Source organism: Tamandua tetradactyla, chromosome 6, assembly GCF_023851605.1.
Source record: "Tamandua tetradactyla isolate mTamTet1 chromosome 6, mTamTet1.pri, whole genome shotgun sequence".
NCBI lineage: Eukaryota > Metazoa > Chordata > Mammalia > Pilosa > Myrmecophagidae > Tamandua > Tamandua tetradactyla.
The window spans coordinates 128,141,515-128,168,161 of record NC_135332.1 but is presented as its reverse complement, the minus strand read 5'-3'; the positions used below and the strand labels follow the sequence as shown (position 1 = coordinate 128,168,161).

Genomic DNA, 26,647 nt, shown 5'->3' with positions numbered 1-26,647 from the left:
CAGCATATTAATAATATGCTTTGCAGGCGGGCCGCGGTGGCTCAGCGGGCAAAGTGCTTGCCTGCTATGCCGGAGGACCTCGGTTCGATTCCCGGCCCCAGCCCATGTAACAAAAACGGAGAAACAGAATACAATAAAACAAGAAAATGTTTAAAAATGTTTCCCTTTCTTCCTTCCTTCCTTCCTTCTATCCTTCCTTCCTTCTCTCTGTCTTTCCTTTAAAAAAAAAAAAAAAAAAAAAATAATATGCTTTGCCCTTTGGAATCTCAGTCTCCTGTAGTCAGGTATATTAATTACTTTATATATTACTAGTGCCTGGTTCAAAGTAGAAATGCAATAATTATTTGTTGAGTTAATGCCAAGAAAGAGGGGAATAAATATTTAGGGAATAAAGAATAAGCAATAAATCACTCACTCCTCATTCTCTTTGGAAAAAAAGACCAATAATCCAATACCATCAAAGACTTAATTGGGGGGCGGGCCACACTGGCTCAGCAGGCAGAATTCTTGCCTGCCACGCCCGAGACCCAGGTTCGATTCCTGGTACCTGCCCAGGAATTAAAAAAACACAACAAAAAAAAAACATACATAATTAGGGCTGGCAACTGAGCATAATCGATGAGTGTGTGCTCTGGAGTCAGGTTCCCAGTGTGAGCATCCTAATTGTGCCATTTACTGGTTGTTTAATCTCAGGAAAGCAGCATAACCTCTCTAAACTAGTTTCCTCGTGTTCAAATGGTTGTTGTGAATATTAAATGACTTAATAACCATAAAGTACTTAGAATAGGCATCTGATTTGGCACCTGAAAGGTCATCCACTAATGTATTAAAAAACTTGTGATAATTTACAATGGCCCACTCTCTGTGCTAGGCACATGGAACCTGACACTGTCCCTGCCCAAGGAGATACATAGACAAATGCATCTCTGCCCCATTATTTTAGAATTGTGCACAATTTGGTCAAGGAACAGAGAAGAGAGGCATCCAAAATAGACTGAAAATGAAGAGAAGAGAGGCTTGAACTGAATTTTGAAGAATGAGTACAAAACAGATAGTAATCATATAAATAAGTGGTTGAGGTAGAGAGTGGTTCTAGGTAGAAGAAACAGCATAAATAAAGACATGTTGGAATTAAGATGATGTTAGAAAGATTTTAGGTAATCAGACTAGACAAATTGTCCATATGTAAATTCTTATGTAAGTTGTTCAAGTGACAAGTTCCTGATAGAATAAGTACTATGATAAAACAGATGTGGAAACTGCACTGAAACTGACTTAGGGATCATTTTAGCCCAATTAACCTAGAGCTCTTAAAAAGAAGAGATTGAACAACTGAAATGACTCATCTGTGTTTAAAAACATAAGTAAACATAAGGAAGCTTTTGCAGTTTGATTATCTTGGATTTTTGCTATTTAACTTGCCTTCAATCAGGTCTAGGTTAAATCTATTTTTTGATATTTAATTCCTGAATGACATAAGGAAGTACAATCTTTTTTCTATGCATACTAAAAGCTGAGTCATTTGGGGGTACTTTTTCAGTAAAACTTTTGGAAAATGTCTTAAATCAGATACTATTTCAACTTGTTTTTCCTCAGATGAATTAAAGGTTTCTTCCTTTTTCTAATGATCTTTTTGTTCCTGATTGAAACAAATAATTCCACGTTAATACCAGACTCAAGGTTTACCTTATCCAGTTCTGAATCACTGAACACTTTCAATTAGGAAGAAAGGTTAACACAAGGAAAGCATAGTCCGTTTTGAAGTGACATTAACTGAACAATCAGAGGGAACTGATGAACTCAGCAGAGATTTACTCACATAATAGGCTTCTACATTGGAATTGTTTCCCAATCAATGGATTTAAATTCTTTGTGGCAGTTCATTTATTTTGGTTCCCTTTCCATGATAGTGACTTTTACATTGTACTATGTAGGTTTATCCCAGTTTATTCTACACAGAATAACTTGTTTCAGATCATATAAATCTTTTATTCATTCAGAAACTGTGGAAGCATCCTCTGCTTCTAGTTTCTGGTACATATCAAAACCTGCTATACCTAATTGTTGACTTTTGTTAATTCATGAAAGATTTCCTGGGTACCTCCCACTGCCTGGCACTATGCTAGGAAAGAGGATTCAGAAATGAGTAAGACATAGTCTGTTCTCCATTGAAGCTGAGACTTTCCTATGGGAGAGAATTATGGGATTAAAAGGTTACGTAACACTGAATGTTAAGGGGGAACTTCCTAAAGTATTTGATGTAAGAATTATTTCTTAACCTAGATGAGAAGGACTATGGCAAGTGAGGGAATGCATGAAAGAGATGTACCCAAAGATTCAATCTGTAGGTGTGGAGGTCAGCTGAGTGACCTCAAGTCCCAGACCCCCAATTGATGCTACCAGCTACATTACTATAAGAAACAGGGACCTCCTCTTGACTACAAGTTTATCTGATTTGAGTTGTAAAACTGTATATCAACTAAAGGAAAACACCCTCCTTGCATTATTTCAACTACAACTTAAACCACTGGTCCTTACCCTGGGAGAAGTTTCAGATGTATGAAGCCCATGAAACTATATACAGCAGTTTGCATGTATGTGCAATTTTCTGGGGAGAGTTCAGGAGTTCTCATCAATTTTGAAAACAATCTGCCCCCTTGAACAAACAAACAAAACAGAACTTCAAGATCTCCCACTTTGTATTTACCTGCTGCTGGCCATTGTGGCCTCCAGCATACAGCATTAGAATATTAGAATATTAGAATATGGCTCTGGCCTGGATATTGACTCTGTCAACCAGAAGAGGCTCTGTCTCCCCAGTGCTCAACACAGAGCTTCGTGATTGGTAGGAGGGTCCAGCCGGCCTTGACCAGAGAAATGTTACTTCCGACCCTGAAGTTCTGGAAGTGTATGAAGTCCATTTATTATATTTAATCCTAATCACAACTTTATACATGAATCGTAATTTCAGCTAGCATTTTATGTTTGAGACTAGTTAACCAAATGCGGTTTGGAAAAGATAAGTAAGTAAAAATATAAAATAAGTGATAATGCAAGAAATGCAAAGAGAAAGGCAAAATTTCATTTCCACTTTAGGCCCTTAGATATCGTCTTTGCTTGCTTGTATTTTCATGCTGCCAAAATATATGACAACTCTATATTTTCAAAGCCAATGAAATTGCTGTTTGAGATGACATTAATGAAATACAGCTTTATCTGTCATTTTTGTATCACAGATATTCATGTCATTGACATTAAGCCCCCTGTATGAAGAAGACAATATTAGAATCATGTCTTAGAAAAGTGTCCAAGACAAAATTAATTGGTTTTATCTTTCTCTGTGTTGTCTTAGAGTACTTTGAGTGTATTTCTTTGATTGCATCTCTTGTTTCAACTTGTAAATTATATGTATCTATTTCTGTCTCCTTTTAGATTTTTAAATCTTTGTGGGCATAGATTCAGTTTAATTTAGTTTATACTCCTTACTGATGATATGTACTCTTCATCTATTGTTTGATATATTTAACTGAACAAATAAATAAATTGCATGACAAAATGTTGCTTCCTAACCTTTAACTTTATCTACATTCAGTCTTCTCAAATCACATGGGAGTGATATGTACAACTGACTTTTAAATAGCCAAGAATCCCAATTGCTTATATATCTATCTATACACCAACATAAACACATGTAAACACCTAGGTATATGTACACATGTCAAAATCTTACTAACTCACATGTAGATATAATGTAATAAAATATGACATATCAAAGGAACTATGAAAAGAATTATTAGCACTAAGAAGTATCAAATCCTATGACAGTCTAATTAATTCTTTAAAAGCTCTGACGAGACACAGTAGGAAACACTGTACTGCATCTATTTTTAGTGATGTACTCAAAAAAGATAAAGGCAGTCCCTGTAGAGAAAGATTATAAGATAGGGAAATGGCTCTACATTTTCCTCTAAAGAAAACTGTCCCAAAATATCTTAATTATCCATACATGTGCACACAAACCCAATGAAAAAATAGGCATCCTTTCTTTTAGATATTTTTACATAATGATTGTTCTATTTCATTCTGTATTTAGAAAAAATGAAGGTCATAAAAAGTATAGAAAAATACATGAAAAATTCAACACCAAATATAATAATGTTCTGTGAACAATGCATTCTTGACAGCTATGACAGCATTTCTTTAAGTCTTGAAAAAGTCTTCAGTTGGCTGAGATTTCTAATGGAAACATAGGAAGGTACTATGGTGACTTCCTTCTAAAGAGTTCTATCAACAAATAGCTCATTGTAAATACACCATACCTACATTGATAAGCAATATCCCCTTTATTTTTTTACTAGTGGGAGGAAAGCTAAAATAACACAGGCAAAAAGGTAAGATATCATTGGGCTTCTTACTATTGACAAAAGTCTAACCACATTTAAGTTTTACCTCTAAATCATTGTTGACTCATCTATACACTTTATAATAGCTGCACTTTATTTTAGTATATAAATAGTATTGAAACAAGTAATGGAGAATGAACTACAAATATGAAGACAGTCTACTTGCCTCAGATTCTGGCAGTGCAAAAAACTGTTCAAGCTCTCGTTAGCAACTTAAGAAAAAAAAGAAGCATCAACAACAAACCGACTGTCACCCTGAACAAAGTTGAAAAGGTCAATACGATGCTTTGATGGTTAGACAGACTGCCTTATGGGTAAGAAAAAAATTTTTAAAGCATCAATAGAAACAGAGAAGAGTCACACTGCCCTATCTGTGGGGAACCATTTATTAAATGGGTCAAGGAACATATATTTCAAGTAAGACTGTTGGCAATAAAAGGCATAGATTCAGTCTGTAATAAACACTAGCCTGATGTTCACAGAAATAACACTGTCAGGACTGCCCTTTAGAACATTGATCCAGTGCTGGTAAATATCGGGTACAAGAACCATACTGCAAGAACAAACCATGTGCATTGTGTAATTGGATTACAGTAAAACACAAAGTACCAAGTTGAAAGCAAAGGCGAGCAACAAATAATGCCAAATATTATTAATTTTAAGATATTGGCTATAAACTCTTAACCACAAGGAAAATATGTTTGATAGTGTTAATTAATTTAAAAGCCCTCATTTTTGAATATATTCAGTATGGTAAAAACCAAATAGTTAATGAGAGGTTGTATTTTTATTTTAAGCATTTCAGTTGTTCCCTCTTATTATGAAAATTACCTAGTCTTAACTGGTGTTGAGTCTCAACTTTTCTATCATCTACTCAGCAATTAGGCCTGATAATAGAAAATCTAGACAAGGATATTTTTAAGTTAAACCCTCTTTCTTATCACTCAGCAATCTTGCCAATGTGATTACTATAGTCACAAACATAGAAAATAAATATATGTTTAGATACATTAAATTAATTGAGCAAGGTTGTCTATGCCCTGCAGAACCATGAGAATTTTTTAACACATCATGATATCAATCTTTCTTTCCCCATCTTTTTCTCCTCTCTATATCTAAGATTTACTGTTATCTCTATCCAAAATTTTATTGTAACCTAAATGTTGGTAGAAATTTTAAACTAAAAACAAACAAAAACAGACTCATAAAAGATGACAAATTATTTAAGGTAATAACCATATTTCTTAATTTTACCATAAAACCCAGCAAGGTAGCTGAAATATCGGAGGACAGCAGGTGGAAGCAAGAATGTATTGATTCAAAGGCAAAAATGCAATCTCCAGCCAATCTATCCTTCTCTTCTTGGCTTGTGTTAAACCTATCTACTCAGACAGAAATTGCAGATGATAATAGAGTCTTCCTATGATCTGATACTTGTTTACCTGCTCGTGCATCACACCAGACTAGGGTGGGAAAGGACAATTAGCTGTACTCAGTTTGCCACTGGTAGACACTGAGGAAAAACATCCAGGTATAAACAGGGCCCCATGCCTGAAGTAGAAATGTGTAAAAAGAGGAGGTGAATTATCGAAAATTCAATGTCTTTTTGGAACATGAAACTTGGCAACTGTAAAACGGAGTCACTTGACAGAATCTTTTAGAAAATTTCACCCCTTTTGTTCACTAAGTTGGCAAAATTAAGTGTAATGAAACAGGATTTAATAAGATGTTATTTTGTTGTAGCTTAGAGTTAAATAAAATTCCATAAAGCACTAACTTTTGCATGAAATATATGTGGAAGAAATGCAAGGCATTTTGCCCTTTTATAGGCTTTCAAAAAAGCAATTTAAAATTGAATAAAAAAGAAAGATATTATCTGAACTGTAGGTATTGTGAAAATTGTACTGTGAAAATTAAAATACTAGTTTGCGCTGCAGCCATAAATTACTAAACTAATTATCTAGTAGCAGGCATAACTGAATCATTCAAAGGGGTAATTAGCAATCAGACATAATGAGTACTGCTACTATTTCTTGTCATACTGTATTTAGCTTCCATGCAGCCTGGAGGAACTGAATTATTTCCTATCCTTCTCAGAGGGCATTACTGCTATATTGAGTGCATCAGCCCATATTATTACTCCCAGTAGTTTAATTCTTCACTGGACTGCACATTTCTGATTTCCCTTGTCAAAAGTTTCCCAGTTCTCCCAGGTCCTTTAAAGCAGTTGTCTTCTTACTAATTATTCTTGAAAATATATGTAAACTGCATTAGAAATTTTATATTGCCTTTATTAGTTTTACTGCATGTTGATCCAGTGGTTGATACTATATCATTTAAAATGACATTTTCTGGAGTTCTATCTGTAAGTTTTAATTATATGTATAAATTAAAATACCTCTAAAATGTTTCATATATTTTTGAACAAAAACCTGAACAATGAGATAACTTTCATTTATTCTGTCATTGAATTTTTTTTTTTACATGGGCAGGCACCAGGAACCGAACCTGGACCTCTGGCATGGCAGGCGAGGACTCTGCTTGCTGAGCCACTGTGGCCCGCCCTCTCATTGAATTTTTACTGAGCAATTTCTAGGATCTCATACATGAACTTGTATCTTGAGACATGAAAAATGAGTAATATATGATTCCGCCATTGGGAATCTCACAGTCACTAAAGAGTGACAGATGGTTAATATGTTCAATAGAATGTGAGAAATGTAAGAATGAGGCAAGTAAGAGAAACTACATGTATACAACAACAAAACAGAGGATATGCCGACGTGACTCATAATCTGGACCTCTAAGGCTGAGAAGGAGTGGACAAGAGGATGAAGAAGGAAAGGGTGACAGGCAGAGAGAACAAAATGTTCAAAGGCATAGTGTATAATATTATACCATATGCTCAAGGAAGAGTATGTTCTTTGGAAAGCAAGAATGTGCTAGGAGGGGGGTGAGATAGAAAGTGAACACATAATTTATCCTTCTAATTGAGACACTTTTGAGACTTAAAGTGAGCTCTAATGGTAATCATGCTAGGAAAACAGGCATAAAATGGGGCTTTCTTGGGTAAAGTAAGATGTGTGGTCACCCTAATAGGAAATAATGGGGTTCCTTGACTGCTATTTTGTTTTTAAGATTCAGGCACTAAGGACATATGGGGAAGTAACACAATTAGATTTGTGAAAGGTGAAAACTCGAACCAGAGCTGGGCTTGAGAACGGGAGGAGGTTAGAGAAATATAAGACGTGGACTTGCTGTGATTACATGACTGATTTAATGGTGTAGGGAGCAAAGGAGATGAAGGAGTCTAGAATGAGGCCCAGGTTTCATTCTTTTTAATTAATGATTAAGAGATACAATTAACTGGCACAGAAGTCATGAGGATCTGCTTTTTAATTGGTTGAGTCTGAGCTGACTTCGAGAAATCGAGATGGATAAATCCAGAAAGCAGATAGTTCTATTAATGTGCAGCTCAAGATTGAAGTCTCAGCTCCATGTGTAGATTTGGGTGTCATTGGCAAACAAATAGTAGTTTAAAGTAAGAGAAAATATTCTGGCTCAAAAAAATCAAGTAGGTTTAGAAGAAAGACTACCCAAGGAAAAATTCTCCAGAAGCCACAACGTATTAGGAAGAAGAGTTCACAAAGGAGCCTAAGAAAGGAAAGTAAGAGCAGAAGGAAATGGACATCAGAAACTAACCATGCAGAGAACAATCACATTTTATCTAGTGAGAAGAAAAAATTTAGAATATGTTTCTGGGATTTGGTCATTTGAAGTTATTTTGGGCCATATTTTAAACATTGTGTTACTGAATCATTAGGGTAGTGTTGAAGAAGGTGAGGGTTGAGGAGGAGACTACTGTTTTGAGAAAGACCTTGTTTGAAAAAACTGATTTAAATCATTACTGTCAACATGAGTAACATCTGCTGAGCTCTTAAAGTCCAGAAGGCAACTTACATGCACCATTCGACCAAACTCCACAGCAATCCTACAGGGGCCTTGTTGTGATCTCCAGTTTGGAAACACATTGATTTGACCAGCCCCTGAACAATTATGGAGGTTGTCAACTCAGGATTGAACCTAGGTCACTGGATCTAAAGTCCTCGTAGTTTCATACAACTTTTAGTGCCTCCTCATAATACAAGCAAATTCAAAAGAGCAGACAGATGAATAAGATTAATAACACACATCAATTAAGGATGAGACTAAATATTTATAGGATAGGGACTAAATAGTTATAGGATTTATATAAGAAAAACTATTTAACTCAGCTCCCTTTTTCATTCAATTGAAATTTACTAAATATCTTCTGTTTGAAAGCGCATTAGTTATAAACCTTAGCTTCAAGAGGCTGATACTCAGAGATTCTGAATCAGAACTTCTTGGGCAGGGCTGGACTTCAAAAATGGTTGGGCTGGAAAGCCAGTGTTGGGAGCCACTATATGAAGGCACTGAACTGTAGAAAGTGGTTAATCCCTTACTTAGCCATAGGTATAGGCAAAGAATTTGTGCTGGAAGACAGAATACAACCATAAAGGAAATGAATTTGAATAATAGATGAGAGCTTTGCAACTAACGCTCAAAGAGGGTCATGTGCTCTTTCTTTCCAGAGATCATCAAAGAACCTAATGTCTCTTCTCTGCCTGCTGATTCAAAGCTCTCCAAATTTGCATTTGGGGAAAATGGCAATGCAACTGTTTCCTGCAGTTCTGCTCTGCCCTGTACTAAAGCAGAAAACAAGAACATAAAAACAAAAACAAAGAGCAATATAAATATAAATATACTTCATATATTTCTTTTCTTTAAGGGCGTTTTGTTTGTTTTGCAATTTCTTGAGAAGAGATCACTTTGTAACTAGCATACAATCAGTGAGAATAGGAAAAAAAAATCTAAAAGTTCACAATCCTTATATATGAATTTAATATTCTGGTTCCATTATCTGAATGGGACTGAACCACGTGTGCACTGGATATTTTAATAGTATCTATACATTTGAGGATACAAGTGTTCTATTAGAAGGTTGAAGATTCTGAGTCTTTTAGAAGAATATGAAGCAGAGAAAAGGGGAAAGAAAATAGCATAACCTAAGCACCACTCTTTAGAAAGAGTTTGACATATGGTAAGGAAAGGGAGATGTGTGATGCTCATATATCCCAGGATTTCCATCTGTGATGAGCTTCCCAGCCTATGTTTGCACTACAAGACAACCATCTTCACGGCTTACTGATGAATTAGACATAAGGTTCAGGCTGTGAGAGGTGAGTTCTCAAACACTGAAGAGTGAAGTGAAAGTAAAAATCCCCAGGAGTCAGGAGAAACATGCTAGTTGTCCTTGTCTTCATTTTCGGGCTTTTGATCTAACTAATGTCAATAACTCCCCCATCCAACATCATGGAGTCACTACTCCCTGAATTATTTCTTTAATGAAGAAAAAGTACAGCTTCTAACAGTGCTTTGTTAGGTTGTGATAAGTTTCATTCAGTGAATAATCCTGTAGGAAAGGTTGTTCATCAACTCCAAAAATTTGGGGGCACTATGTGGAGATCTGGAAATTGAGGCCAAAGAAAAGTATTTTTATAAAAACTTACATTATTTTTAGCAAGTTGTCAAGGAGAAATTGCCCATGAGTTTCTCTTGCCATTTCCTGATTCAAACTTGTCAATAATCAAAATTAGAAAACCTGCAAATTCTGCCTACCATTCACACACAGACATGCATGCACACACAGAATCTTGAATGTTCTTTTCCGACCCCTGCAATAATGTACGCAATAAACATTATAATGTATTCATTTCTGACATGTCTGTCTTTCCCACTATATTTTTATATAAATATTTAAAAAATATATTCCCACTGTATTTTTAAAGCTGTGTTCAACACATAAAGAGTAAACAATACATTTTCTGGAATGAACAAATACATACATGCATGCATAGCTCTGGTTGTCCACACTAATATATCCATGTCCATCACATTTACTCAAATCTCCCTGAGCCATCAGTACCAGTTCTCTATCCTGAACTTCCCAACAAATTTCCTCATCCAGTGCCAAATTTCCTGAAGCAACAAGGAACAAATTAATACACTGCAGTCATTCAATAAATATTCGAAATCTGAATGAATGAATGGCAGCAAATTAAATATGAAGTTCCAGTCACCTATTGCTGTTGTTCCTATGTCTGAGACTGAATTTACTCTCTCAGATGAATCAATGGGCCTTAGACTGTGGACCTACTTTGATTTGAGATGTGGCCTCCAAAAATAGAAATGAATTCAAAGTTCAAGCAGGCTGCCCACACAGTTTTCAAGTACTGGGAGAGAAACCCAGAAGTGGAATAGCAAGAGGAAAATAGGGATCCAGACAAGAAGGCTCAGACTTAGAGGGCATCCCTTAGAAGAAAGTGGTAGCTGCCTGAGTGAAGCAGGTAGCAAGGAAGTTCTTGGGGCCACATCCAACATGATTGACAGAGGTAATGCAAACCAGTCACTGACACTTGAAGCAGCTCCACAAACTCAAATGCCCTCTGGAGTCACACGAGTTATAGAACTGACTGAAATAAGCCTTTGCAGTGGAACATGCACTGACAGGAATAGGGATGGAAAAGAGGGATCATGCCCTGAATTTTACTTCTTTTGAAATTGGTGGTAAATATGCAGCCTAGAGTTTAGGAGTCCAGCAAAATGCTGGGCAGTGTGCAAATGATATAAATAAAAATACTAACATGATTAAGACAATAAAATTCCAGTCCTGGTTCACATATTAACTATAAATATGGCATTCACAAAGTGTTTCAACCTCTTTAGCTTTTATAGGATCATAGATCATAGATCTGAGAATCTGGTTTACTCATTGTTAAGACTGGGCACTTCCCCCCATGGTACCCCTCCCCACTACCTCAGAACATCATATTGACTGTGGGCAATGTTTTATAATCAGCATCCCTGAGGTCTTTGTATTTATGCCCTGTTACCAACCAAAAGTCCCTTCTCTGTCATCCCAGAGACATAGCCTTAATAATCAATATTGCAGTGAGTTATAACAATACATTATTTCCCACAGATATGCTCATGCAGAGAATAAGTTGAGAAATACTAATTTATTCCAATTATCTCATTATACAGTTAAGAAAATTGACATCCCATAAAGGAAAATGACTTGCCCAAGGCCATATAGGTAGTTCATGAGAGAGTGAAGATTCACATCCTGGAATTGAAATGATCTTAAAAGACCCTGCCAGAATTAGGGCCATAAATATAGGTCTTCTGTGTTTTTTTTTTCTTTTTCTTTTTTATTGCACAATCTCATGCACACTTACTTACTAACATACACAGATGCATAATGCTTTCATTTATAAAAAAATAACTACTTTTCGTTCTGAGAACTCTTGTGGGCATTCTAAATAGTTTAATGCACATACCATTTCCTTCAGGAATATAGGAAGTTTATATGAGTCAAACAATGGGAATTACCATATGTTTTGGGGAACATGATCACATCTATCAAATGCAAGGAATATACAGAATATAAAGTAAATTGTGCATATAGCTTGAGGGTGGAAGTAAATTAAATATTATAAGGACTAATTCAATATTGGCAAAGATTTTTCAAAAATATTTAATAGCATATTTAAAATGCAAAAGAAGTGGACTAAAATTTGTTCTTTCCCCCTTAATAGGATACTTTCAGTAGTTTTGAAAATAAACATATTAAAATATTATATAAAATTTAAAACACAAATCTGATTCAAATATTGATCTTTTTTTGAAAAACTAGAAAATTTATCAGAGAAATGAAGAAATGTTTAAAAATCAAATATATAGTTTATATAGAATAAAAGTTTTTAACAAATTAAAAAGTCATAGGTGATTTTCCAAGGCACAAAAAGAAATTCAGAATCATTAGATTTTGTCACAAGAGGGAGCCCATGTTTTTCAATTAATGCAAACACATTGAGAATAAGTGAAATGAGAGGAAGTCAATCTTGACTAAATATGAGGCTATAAATTTTATAGTATAATCAATTATTGATAATAAAATATAAATTAATATTAAATATCAGCAGCCATCTCCTCTCCATTTTAGTTTATCTAGGTGGAAGATGAGAAAACAAAATTTTAAATTATTTATTTCCCAAACAAAACTAGAATTATGATATGCAGGAAGCAAACGAGTGTGTGTGTGTGTGCTTGTAGGTTTTAATACGAAAACTGAAAACCCAAATATGTTATTCTGATAGTATGCTATAAAGAGTAGAGACTTTATTGTCTCCAGATTAATTATTACATATTAGACACTGTGTTAGGGTTCTCCAGGGAAACAGAACTGACAGGACATATATAACATAAAATTATGAAATTTAATGTAGGAATTGGCTCACATGACTGTGGGGATGGGCAAGTCTGAGTTCTGTAAATTAGGCCACAAGCCATGAACACAAGGTTTTTGAGTAATTCCCCATGAGAAGTTGGCTGGCTGAAATACAGATGGAGAGTGGAAAGTCTTCCTTTAATTCGTCCCTTCTCTGTTCCTTTCAGTCCACCGGCAGTGGCCCCACTCATACAAATTTTGAAAAACTTTGTTGGTTTTGCATGTAGTTCAGGGGATCACATAGAACCTTCCACAGATCCTCACTGTGATACGACATTTCCAGTCTCGACTTTCAGTTACACCCTCACAAGGAGCCGCATCCTCTGGGCTGTCAGTGATTCGTGGTCTTTGGATTTTCTGTCATGTGGCAATGCACATGCCAACATCTCCTGTTTTCTTGGCTCCATTCACTTTTAGCTCCTGGCTGCTCCTTATGGCTTTCTGCCTGTGACCTTCTTTATAAAGCCTTCATTAATAGGATTAAAGCTCATCCTGAGTCGGCTGTGCCATACCTTAACCTCATCAAAATGCTCATATCCACAGGAATGAATTAAGTTAAAGCCAATGCTTCTGTGGAGGACATAGCTCCAAACACCATGAATACTCTTCCAAGTTAACGTCAATCTTTTCTAGCATACAGTTGTTAGATGGATAGCAAAGAAAAGAGCAAATTCTGATTCTAAAGTCATGTAACGCTCTGAAAGATATTGAACCTCTTTGAAACTAAGTCTCCCCCGTCTGTAACAGGAAGGTACGTTTAGCTACCTTTCAGCATGCTTATAGAATTAATGAGATAATCTGTAAAAACATTTGTAACATCAGTGAATGCTATTTAGTAGATGTTAATAAAAGTTTCCTTCCATTTCTTGAGTAACTATTGCAGAAATACCCCTGATGGCAAACATGCTCAAGTTCTCTCATAAAATAAGCTCTTTCCTGATATCAAATTCCCTTCCACTCACTTGCTTTCAACACCTATTTTTTTTTACTTTCTGATTTAAACTTCTCAATAGAGCAGCATACATCAGCCTTCTCTGTTTCTTCATATTCCATTCACTCTTCAATCCACCATAAGTCATCCACTCTACCAAAACTGCTCACATTAATTTCTCAGCAAACTCAAAGTCACCAAATCTGAAGGGAAATTTTCAGTATTTTTATTACTGGCTGATTCTGAAACATGTGATGCTGTTTCATTCTTAAGCTTATTTCTCCTCTCTGATCATTCTTTCTGCTTCTTCCATGGCTTCCTCTCCCTCTGACAACCTTTTACTGTTGATTATGCTGATAGTTCAGCCTCTGCCTCCTTGTTTGTTCCACTCTGTCTATGGTCTCTAGAAATCTCATCTACTTTCATAACTTCAATACCATGTACAGGGTGATAACACAGACAGACAAATGGGTATGTTAGAATGATCTATCTGCCATACAAATCCAACCATCACTGCTAGATGGAGGTTACTAAGGTCAAATACCATGTGTGTTTTGGCCTTTTCATATCCCACTGGACCATGAAATGTTTTGTTTTGTGTTTTTGATTTGAATTACTTAGCCACATAAAGAAAAAATACATAAAGTTCCACTCCTCTGGCTTCCACTGAAAACTTAGAAAAGTGACAATATTGGGTCCTCATTCTATCAGCAATCAGGCAGAACTACGTCGTATCTCTTTCCTTAGATGTGGCATATTTTCCACAATTATCAGCATCCTTACCACCCTCTACTACTTTACTGGCATTGGAGGTAAAGTATCAGTTACTGTCCACCATCAAATCTGGGCTATTTTATTTATTAAGATAGAATTAAGAGGAAATGAAGCATTTATTATATTGATGTCTATATCAAAAGTGGGAAAGTGGAGGTCACACACATGGGCTGTGTGCTTTTAAGAAAAATGCCAAAAACAAAAGAAGAGGTTTTATGTGTAAAGAATCAACTTAAGAAGCCATTTTGAAAGAAAGTTGGGTGTTCCACTTGTCCCGTGCATGGCTCCTGTAGGCTCTGAATTTGTAATAACAAGGTCTGCTCTAAGAACCTATTCTGTACCAAGCCTGGGGCTAAGGGTTTTATATGTGGAGACTAGGTGGTTATGTATGAAACTCATATATCCCAAGATTTTCATCTGTGATGCACTTCCTCATCTATGTTTGTACCAGAAGGCAACCATTTCTATAGCTCACTGATGGTGGTGAGTTCCCAAACATTAACTGAAAGTAAAAATCTTAGGATTCAGAAAAGTCACTAGTTGTTCTCATTTTCATTTTGAAGCTTACTAACTAGGGTCAATGATATCTCAATATGAAGAGTCATAGAGAAAATACCTCTGAAATTATTTCCCTATTGCTGATAAAGACAGTGCTTTGTTAGGTGATACAATACTTCCTGTTTGTGCTAGATTTGTCACTTAACACCCTGAGGATGAGTCCTCTTCTGTAAACTGGGCCTTAATACCACCAAAAATTATGTCATAAAATTCTGGTGACAGTTATTCATTACGGTAGCACATATACTGATACTAGAACAATACAGAGAAGATTAGCATGGCCCCTGAACAAGGATGACACACGAATTTGTGAAGCATTCCATTTTTTTCCCAGAAGGAGATGAGAAGAAAAAAGGAAGAGAAAGACTATTGGAGGAAATTATCACTAAAAATTTCACAATTCTTATGAAAGACATAAAATTACAGCTCCAAGAAATGCAGCATACCTCAAACAGAATAGATCCAAATAGATGTACTCCAAGACACTTGCTAATCAGACTGTCAAATGTGAAAGAGAAAGAGAGAATTTTGAAAACAGCAAGAGTAAAGCAATCCATCACATACAAAGGAAGACCAATAAGACTATGTGTGGATTTCTCAGCAGAAACCTTGGAGGTGAGAAGGCAGTAGTATGATATATTTAGGATTCTAAAAGTGAAAAACTGTCAACCAAGAATACTATATCCAGCAAAATTGTCCTTAAAAAATGAGGGAGATATTAAAACATTTTCAGACAAACAATCACTGAGAGAATTTGTGACCAAGAGACCAGCTCTGCAAGAAATACAAAGGGAACACTACAGACAGAGAGGAAATAGCAGGAGAGAGAGATGTAGAAGTGAAGGCTATCAGTAAAAATAAAAAGAAAGGTAAATGAATACAACATATAAAATCCAAAAGGCAAAATGGTAAAAGAAAGTACTGCCTTTACGGTAATAATACTAAATGTTAATGGATTAAACTTTCCAATCAAAAGAGACAGACTGGCAGAATGAATTTAAAAATAGGACCCATCTATCTGTTGTCTACAGGAAAATCCTGGTGACAATTAACAGGCCAATGCAGTAATGTAATGAAGGCACCCTGCTGGTGCTGAGTTCTTACAATGAAACCATGATCTTCTTAGCTTTACTTGCATTAACACATTTAATCCTCACCACTACCTTATAAGGTAGGCTCTGTACATGACCTCCCAATACAGATGAGGAAACTGAAGGTTGGAAGTGGTGCTCACACAGCAGAGAAAAGTCAGAACTGGTGCTGGAATCCAGGCATCTTAACTCCACAGACTGTGCACCTGACCACTATACTAGCTGATTTTCACATAGTAGGCAGTAGGTCATTAGGGATGCTTGTAGCATGATATACAATACTTTTGTGGCCAAACACTGACTATCCTCCTTTACTTCCTGTTTTGATCTTTGCAGCATAAAAACAACAAATAGAATACCTCTTCCTTTCCCAGCCTGCTCCCCAAAGTGCTGTTCAATGCTTCCTTGCCTCTTATGCTGTCACTTGTAACAGGAGAGCCTTCTGAACCCACTCTGAATCTCAGCTCAGATACTATTGATTCTCCTTTGTCTCACTCTCTGTATAGCGGTGTTCATTGAAACTCTGTCTCACATTAGACAGCACCTTGGGGTCAGGAACCAGATTTTATTTGGTTTTGTATCTTTAATGCTTTCTATAAATCATCATATAGAGAGGGCAACCAAAAAGCATTCATTGAATAGAGGAATGAGGATGAATTAATAATAAAAGGCCTACAAAGGTGTTGATACTAGGGAATATCCATTCCATATGCAGCATTTGAATTTGACTCATTTAATTAGAAATTAAATTGCAAATACTGAAATGAATTGATCCTAATTTTGTAAAACAGTATACTGTAAAGTATCTTGTGGTCATTTGTATTTAGCTATGTCATCACAATGATGTATATCTATAATTTTTCATATCTATATAAATATGAGTGTGGCAAGAATATTTAAATTGTAAGAATTTGAAAAGGAAAATCATACCAGGAGATTATCAAACATCTCAAATGCATTTCCATAGCTTTTCCTACATTTCTCTACTTTTGTCATTTTTGCTGCTCTAATATTCAAGTTCTTAGTGTTGTTCTCTTTTGTTTAAACTATTTAGCATTCCTTTTCCTCATATTTCCCACTTAACATTTATGTTAAGTTGATCTATAAATGGTGGGACCTAAGAACAGATGCCCGTAATTGGCCACGAGCCAAAAGTTGCATATACTATGACCCAGAGAGGAATTTTCAAGCCAGTTGTAAGCTGCTGTTCATATCTTAACATGTCAAAGAACCCACACAAATGAATATAGGACAATTCTGAGCATAAGAACAATAGTTTAAGGATTACGTCACAATTTAAAGTCCATCTATGCAGAAAAGGGCCTCAATATTTGCCATGGGATGTGAATTGTTTGGGCACTGAGTTGGGGAGTTGAATCAGAAGATGCTAAAAGAAAGCAATAAAAAATCCTTATTTTTTAAAAATTCAGGTAAAGAACTAAAATCGTAATTCTATTATTCATACCTTTGTAAATTAAGATGAAGTAAACACCAATTTAAGATGGCATATATCTAAGGTTTGATTCTGTGCATTGTTCTTCTATTATCTCCATTCTACTATCTTATCTCAGTTCTTCTATCTTTGGCAGCTTAAAATTTAACTCTTCCATAAAATTGAATACATTAGCATTTATGATTAAGAGTCCTATAACAAAATGAAAAAGAATAAATAGTTGGTGTATGTGCTGGTTTGAAATGATGTATGTCCCCTAGAAAAGCCATGTTTTAATCAAAATCCCATTTCATAAAGGTAGAATAATCCTTTCTACCTAGCTAATTCTTTCTAGCTAGAGAAAGCTAGAAGATGATGCTGTGTTCACCATGGGCCCTTCCAGCTGAGAGAGAAACCCTGACTGTGTTTGCCATGTGCCTTTTCATTTGAGAGAGAAACTCTGAACTTCATCGGCCTTCTTGAACCAAGGTATCTTTCCCTGGATGGATGCCTTAGATTGGACATTTCTATAGACTTGTTTTAATTGGGACATTCTCTCAGCCTTAGAACTGTAAACTAGAAACTTATTAAATTCCCCTTTTGAAAGCCATTCCATTTCTGGTATGTTGCATTCCAGCAGCTAGCAAACTAGAACAGTGTAGCTTTCTTAAACATGAAGGTAATTTTGAATCTCCAAATCTGATCCATCAAAGTTTTCTGCCCTATTGTCCTAAGCATCGTAACTACTTTTCTTAGCCATATTAACCAATAAACAAGATGCATCCACTTAACTAATGACCCAGCCTCTCTCCTGTACATGTCCAGGAGTATATCTTGAGCTCTACCTCAGTGCTTCCAATAAATTGTGAGCAACATAATGACAGGGCCCCTCTCTTGCCCTTTTCCTCCCTCCCCTGCCATCCCCTCCCCTTCCCTTCTTTTTCCCTTCCTCTCTCTCTCTCTCTCCCTCCCCCTCTATCCTTCCCTCTCTTTCTCTCTCCTCCTCTCTTCCCATTTCTCTCTCTCTTCAAAATTTCACTGTACCTTAGAAAAACCACAGAAAATGAAATCTGATGAACTAAGCTACTGCTACTAAACAGTCTAAGGGAGAAAACACAAAATCCTCTCATAAAAATGTGTAAAAATTTGTAATTTCAATTTAGTTGGATGATTGTTTTATATTGCAATGTCTTAAGAAAATATATTTTTCTTATTTACAAAAGAATGCATCACTGCTACATATTAGAATAGCAAAACATAAATAAACGAACAAAAATACCTCGAAATACCAAGTGATGGCAAGAATATGGAGCTACTAGTGCAAATATAAAATGGCACAACTACTTTGGAATGCAGTTTTCTTTTATACTGTCAAACACAGGCCTACCATAGTACCCAACAATCCCATTCCTTGGAATTTAGTCAAGTAAAATAAAAACAGATGTTCACATAAAACCTGTACGCAGATATTTATAGTGGTTTATTCATAATTGTCCAAACCTGGAAATAACCCAAGTGTCCCTCAAATGGGATTGGATAAACAAACTCTAGCACATACATACAATGGAATACTTCTCATCATGGAAAGGAACAGATTATTGATACACACAGCCAAATGGATGAATCTGAAATGAATTATACTAAGTGAAAGTGAAAAGCAAGACATGCTTATATTTATATGATATTCTTAAAAAAGTAAAATCACAGGGACAGAAAAAAGATCAGTGGTTGCCAAAAGCTGTACAATACAGCTGATTAATTATGAGAATAGGTGCATTTCCTGAGTGCTTGCCATGAGCCACCATCTTATTCAATTTCTCTAAACAATCCTATATGAAGTATAAACTATTTTATCTTCATTAATCCTAAAATACTGAAGTTTAGAAAATTCGAACTTTGAATTAATTCTTTACCATTAATCACTTCACTATTCTGTCTTTCTCAGGCTTAGGCATACACCCAAATTTTAGATATTACGGGTAAGACCACTGTGACAATTAACAAACATATATAGAATTATATTTTTTCCTTGAGTAAAGTCTACACACAAAGTTATGAAAGTAAATGTGACTAATGCCAGTCTACTGAAGACTTTAAATTATTACCTACCTCTAAAACTCATACATATATTAAATGCTGAAAAGATTTTTTCTTTCATAAAATTGCAAAGGATCATTCTCTTTTAGAGTAGGTTGCTAACTTCTGCCTTAATTGCCATAATTATAATGATTTATAAATGTAAAATAACATAACTTGGAAATATAATGAATTAGTAGTGATTCTATTAAGTACTATAATGATTTAAATATTGTTTCTGAAAGTAATTGGGATTGCACATATCATTGTGTATTACACCAGTTAAAAAAGGTTTAAAATTTCAGTTAAACTTTGAAGTTTACAGCTATACATGAGTGAAGTTTCATCAACTATAAATAGCTGATTAAACGATTTTTAATTATAAAGAAATCCAAGTATCAACACAGTTGCAAACACATTTGTCTTAAATGTAACCATAGATATCTGAAAGTTATTAAATTTGGGTGAAAAAAATGAGTGCATAGTGATTTGTGTTTTAAAAAGTAAAAACAAAAACTTAGATCAAATGGTAACTGTGTTCAAAGAAAACACATATATATGAAAACAACAAAATATCAATTCTCCATAATGCAAAAAAAGAGCACCTTAAAACAGAACAGATGGCACAAGTAGTATACAGAAAGAAGAACCCCTCAAAAGGATGATATCAAAGACAAACTTTGGAAGAGTTTCTATAACAGTGCAATAGCTTGCACTATTTATTTCTCGACTTGAAATTAGCATTTAATCAAGTTGACATTCTCTGGACACATCCCCCATACCATATAAAACAGAGACATCTTTCCCAGGACAATGGGGAGGACACATCAGAGAAAAGGAAACAATAAAAAATTAACATTGGCTCCTTTGATTGCTGGAAAGATTTCAGTAGTCCAGCCCTCCAAAAAAACATGTTTCCAAAGAAGAAAGTATCCTTTTTAGCCAATTCTGCACCCATCAGATCCATCTGAAGGCAATCCAGCAGGAGGACACCTCTCAGTGAGTGAGTCTGGGGGATACTGAGTCACGAGAGAACTGGGAAGATGATCCTGCACTGAAAGCACTGTTCAATGCCTATTTTCAGGAGAGAAAGAAAAGGGCCACTTCTAGAATTCAAGGCTTATAAGATTCAGGAAAGAGAGGTTAGACTTAGTCTATCTGCTGGGAATGGTAATGTTATGAGAAGCTGATGCTTGGGAACCAAGGAAAAGTAGGATCTATGATATGCTGAAATACAAATGATAAAACCTAAGCAAAGCGTTTCACATGATCTGATCTTATATTCTCTGAAGTTTAAAGTAATTATTGCACATCACTAACTTAGAGTTCCTCATATTGATGTATTTATCTGGAATAATTAAACAATCCTCTTGTGAGTAACAGTTTTTCTTCTATTTCTTTTAAAATTCTGAAAACTACAAATTGTTATTTAGTTTTCTTCTTTTCAGATAATTCCTGATATGATTCAATATATTTAACACCATAATTTGTACTTTTAGAAAAATTTTTATCTTAGAAATGTAACAAATCTATCACAGAGTGATAATGTTATGCCTACACTACATATTTTTTAGAGAAGGAGGAAATCACATCCTTCTCACATTCAGAAATAAATGTAAATTTCATGTAGTTACTAATTCTAATATCTATGAAGGCTACTATGCTCTGGTACAGAGAATAATCACAGATTCCTAAAATCATAGAATCCTATACATCAAAGAGTATAAAACCTCCTCTTTTCCACAGTGGCTATTTTTCTTACTCCTCAAAGTTCCTTGAAGGTAGATAGTGCGCCCTTTAAGAGAGTAATGCTTTCATAAGTCCCTCTAAAAGCCAAATGGGGCAACTGACAAGGTTATGTCTAATTCTTGGTATGCTGGTAATACTGTATTCAGGATATCAGTTTATTCCCTCACTGTTTTTATTTTTACTTTGTATTTATGTATTTTATAAAAATATTTTAATATTTTAAACTATATTTATTTTACATTTTATAAAAATATATTTACTTATTTTATTTTATCTATTACTGTACATATTATTTTTTTACTTAAAATAATAGATATTACTATCCTAAAACTGAAACAAAATAAAGATCAACAAAACAAAATCTCAAGTTTCTCAAATAAATTAAATATACACATTCTGCCCTTTCCTCAAACAAAATAATACTGTTCTAATAGTTTTCAGATCTTTTTTTGGAATGGTATTAAATTTGCTTTTGAATAAAAGTGTCAGAAACCCATATTAATTTTATATTCAAACATTTCCCAGCAAAAAATCTCTACAGAAACAAGCTGTTTCATGCCCTGCTGCAATGTTCTTATCAAGACTTAAAAGAAATACCATGCAGATGAACAATAGAGATTTTCATACACAAATTTCTGATGTGAATAGTCGAAAATATAGTTCTTGCCATTGTTTGGATTTGAAAAATATATATATACATTTTATATATATATATATCTAATATATAAAATATATATATATTTCAAATTATATCGAGACATATATATGCATCAATATAAACTATATCATACATATAAACTATGATGCATGAACAGCATCCTATTTTTGGTGTTATGTATTTTACAAAAGAATAAAGTATAATCCCATAATCCCAGCTCTCTAAGAATTTACAATCTAAATTCAGAGGGAAAATAACAAATATGAAATAAAGGTAAATACTACAAGGCAGAATACACATAAGTGTTCACCTATTAAATGTGCCATAAGTTATAAATGCTATGAATGGCAAGTTCTGGGTACATTTGCTACTTGGCTGAAGGAAAAGTAACATACATGTCAACAAAGGCATATATTTGTTTTCTGAACGAGAATACGAGAATGCTAAAATTTTACAGATTTTTATCTTAAGGAAATGATACATAGGAAGAGTTTGGTTTTGAAAATATTTCTACAGATTCCTATACCAGTAATCTATATAAAAAAAGGAACAAACATTTATTGAGTGCTTAAAAAAGTCAGCAAAGTCAGCAGCCCATCAGTTTTAGAGAGTTTCATTGCTCCCAAGAGAAAGATAGCCAATTAACACACCTTCACCAAAAAGAAAATCCAAACCTCCTCCTAACTCTTGTCCCTTTCCCCATTGTGTACTCCTGGTATTGCTGCGGTACTATTGATGTTTTTTTTGTTAAATATAGCTCCTAGTATGCAATGGCATCTTCCCCCATAACCTGAAATTATGCACTGTTTGTATAAGATTCATTCCTCTGCAGTAGTTTATGCAAGAACTTATTTATATTTGCAGTGTTAATCAGTGGGACACACGAGTCTATACGACCCCCTTCAATCATGTCCACCCTCAATATGGTAATAGTACTTATAGACCCACCAGTGAACAGCCTTCACTTCTACATATTTGCTTACAATTAAGTTCAATCTCATTAGGTAACTGTTGACCCATCTCAAGCTTTGCGTATCTCTAGGTCCCCTATATTCTGTACACAAACTGCTTTTAAAGTAAGTAAATTACATATTTTTGCTTGCATATTCTGAGTCTATTTAAGATCATGAAGATTATTTTTTAAATGATAAATATTGTTCAAAATATTTATAATTAAATTATTTTTAAAGAAAATACATTTTACCTAGGGCTCCATCTGAGCTTCTAAAAAATTTCAAATACCAAGATTATTTTACAGAAACTTATAACTGCCTAGACCAGATAAGTTCTGACACCCAGAAGGGCCAGCCTCTCCAAGGACATCAACCAGTTCCATCCTCCTATCCCATTTTACCAATACCCCTTTCCAACATGAAAGAGATAGAAAGGGCACAACCTAAATACCCGTGAGATTGTGAGAAGGATCAAAGGAGAAGGAGTTATAATAGAGGAGATAGGATTTAACAAACAGGTATGCGGAATCATTATATTGATTTCTTTTAGTCTCTAGTGTCTCAGAGCAGCTAGAAGGAAAATTCTAAAATTGTGGAACAGTAACCCATGCAAAACTCTGAAACCTGTTCTATAACTACATGTTACAATGCACTTTGAAATTTATTGCTTTTTGTATATATGCTATATTTCATAATAAATCATTTTATTTTTTATTTTATTAAGAAAATGGATGTGTCTAGCGTTTTACTATTTCAGAAATCACAGGATATTTACCATAGAGAGATGATTTTGATTTTATACCTTAGAATATTTTCTGATAAATAAGGCAGCACAAACATATTCTTTGAGAAAAAGAGAAAACTGTATCTGAATGTTTGCTTCAAATGGATGACTTTCTAATGCTGGTTTTTCTGCATTCTTGACCCGAATGTCAGTCCACAGATAAAATTTGAGGCTTCCAGTTACTAAAATTCTCCTCTTGAAATCTTTTTATGAAACAATTTAAATTTTACAGTTGAGTAAACCCCTGACACACATTAGTTTATTCACAACAGTTCTTGCTCCATAAAACTAGGTTTTAGGCTGCGAGTAAGAATGCTTGTATAATCTGTTCATATTATGACTTGTAAGTGACTTTATTCCCTTCTGAACAAAGAGAAGAATGCATTTATATTATATTTATATTTGAACATTTATATTTGAACTTACCAATAAATTTGTTACAAAAGGGGCCACAGGATGTTTTGGACTCCATTTACCTAGTAAATGCAATGTTTTAGTTGAAGTTGCTAGTGGGAAATTTAATGGGAGATTAATAGGGTGTCTAATGCACACCCTTCTCTCCAGCCTCACCCCCATCCCCCCCACCCCGCCCACCCCCCCCCAGCACACGAAGTTGTGAATGTTTACTGTGTGGCAGCCATTCTATTTACACAAAAACTCTGGGGCTATAAGAAACTTAACATTTTAAGAATGACAATTCAGAACTGCCTTAGTGGTAAACATACGAAACAAACTAAAAATAGAGAGTTTTACCTGCCAACCATTACTTTTCATACAAAAGTAAAATAATGTAACCTTTGGGGAAAAACATTTTTTTTCCCTGAAAGCATTTAAAAGGTCTCATTTATTTCAATCCTCATTTAAGGTGGAGTCCAAAATGCATTGGGACTTCATTCAACAAAGGAATAAAGATCAAAACTGCAGCTACAATATCAGGTTTTTAAAGATGTCAAATCTCAACAGCACTAAACCAGTTCTTCATTGTTCCTTATGCTATTCTTATTATGTAAGTAGTCAAACAGCCTGTGCAATTCTTCACTGCTTCTTTTCTGCAATGATTTCCTTTTCAATGATTTAAGCAGTCTATTCTCAAAAGCAATGCTCAGAAATCCAATTACCATTCCAACACTATGCTTTTGTAAGCCCGGAGCATTAAACCATAGAATATGCTTCTTCTTGCCCCTTCCTTCCCCTCTCACTCAGGCACGCTGTGTTTTCTTATCAAAAGGGATTTGAGTTTTGTTTTGTTTTGTTTTGTGTGGCTTTTGTAGGATAAAGGAAAAGTGGCCACAAATTAACGTAAAACAAACAGGGAAAAACCTATAAATCATTAGTGTGGAAATAAATCTGAGAGTGTAGAAATGAAGAAAAATGGAACATTATGCAATTTTCCCCTTAAATGGTGTTTAAGTTTGTCTTACCTTAAAGGTGGTTTATGAAATATAAATTGTGGAGTGTTAGTAGGCATATCTGACACTCATTTCTTTTCATGCTTAACTACAAGTTTTTACTTAAATTAAGATAGAGTGTGTTATGCTAATTATATATAAAAGGTAATTGCGGGCGGGCCGCGGTGGCTCAGCGGGCAAGGTGCTTGCCTGCTATGCCGGAGGACCTCGGTTCGATTCCCGGCCCCAGCCCATGTAACAAAAACGGAGAAACAGAATACAATAAAACAAGAAAATGTTTAAAAAATGTTTCCCTTTCTTCCTTCCTTCCTTCCTTCTATCCTTCCTTCCTTCTCTCTGTCTTTCCTTTAAAAAAAAAAAAAAAAAAAAAGGTAATTGCCCTTTCATAATTTATATATGCTTTCTCTAGTTTCTCTGTCTGCGGAATTTAGTGTATATATGCGTGCTTCTGTTTGTGTTTGGGTGCATGTGAGTGTGTCAGTGGGGACAAATAACATAAAAGATAGAGTATGACACAAATTATAGTGAAATGCCTAATTTAGTTTCTGGAGGGGATAGAGAAAGACATTGACAAAGAGTCAAAGAAAGTGAGGAATCTTTAACTGGATTAAGGCCGGCTAAATTGATTACAACAAGAACTCTGTGTTTAAGATTTTATTTAACTATGAGTCATTTCTGATCAGCCATACTCTAAAAAGGGTGAAAGAATTTGGATTACCTAAACTATACATCTGAGGCAAAAACAATTTTTCATCGCTCATGTTAGAATGAAGCCAAGACAGGTGTGGAACTCCTTAGAAGTGACAGATAGTTTATAATTACATATTCAAAAGCTCTAATGATCAGTGACCTTCTGGCCACCTTGATTATCTTTTCAGTCTAATATGAAAGAAAAATAGGTTTAAAATTAAATAAAAGAAAATGATAATAAATTAGAAGTTTATATATTTGATAGTTAGTCATTCTTAAATAGTTTCAATATAAACCTGAAATACATTCAACTACTTTGAGGGTATGCATGTATCTATTGTCTTGCTATTTCTTTCTCTCTTTCTCTTCATCTCTTTCTTTCTAGATGACTTGATAAAGACTTGAAATAGATCCATTAATTTAACAATAATGGATTTAATGCCTGCTATATCCAGGTACGGGTGATAAAAAATAATGAACTATACACATTCGCTTGCTTACATTAAGTCAAGGTGGGAAGGAGGGAGTGGTGATGAGGGGACCAATTGATAATTACAGGGCAACCTGAAAAGTAGTTTAGGAGGAAGCTAAAGCATGGCCGAGGACAAATGCCTAACCTGCTGAATGACTTGGTGCAAACTTCTCACACAACAGCAGGAAACAGGAGATGTTCTGCACAAAATGAACAATGCAATATATTCAAAGCCACAGACATAAGAGAGAACAGAAGATAAGAAATGTGTATGGCTGAAGCATAGGGTACATAAG

General features: G+C 34.9%; 1 protein-coding gene and 1 non-coding gene across 3 annotated transcripts in view; one reads left to right on the top strand and one right to left on the bottom strand.

The window, feature by feature from the left end:
• Positions 1-26,647, bottom strand: part of RALYL (RALY RNA binding protein like) — a 741,752-nt gene that overhangs the window by 461,668 nt on the left and 253,437 nt on the right. The gene's annotated exons all lie outside the window — the stretch shown is intronic.
• On the top strand, positions 15,259-15,366 carry LOC143689186 (U6 spliceosomal RNA). The gene has a single exon (XR_013178648.1). It is a non-coding gene; the product is annotated as a U6 spliceosomal RNA (small nuclear RNA).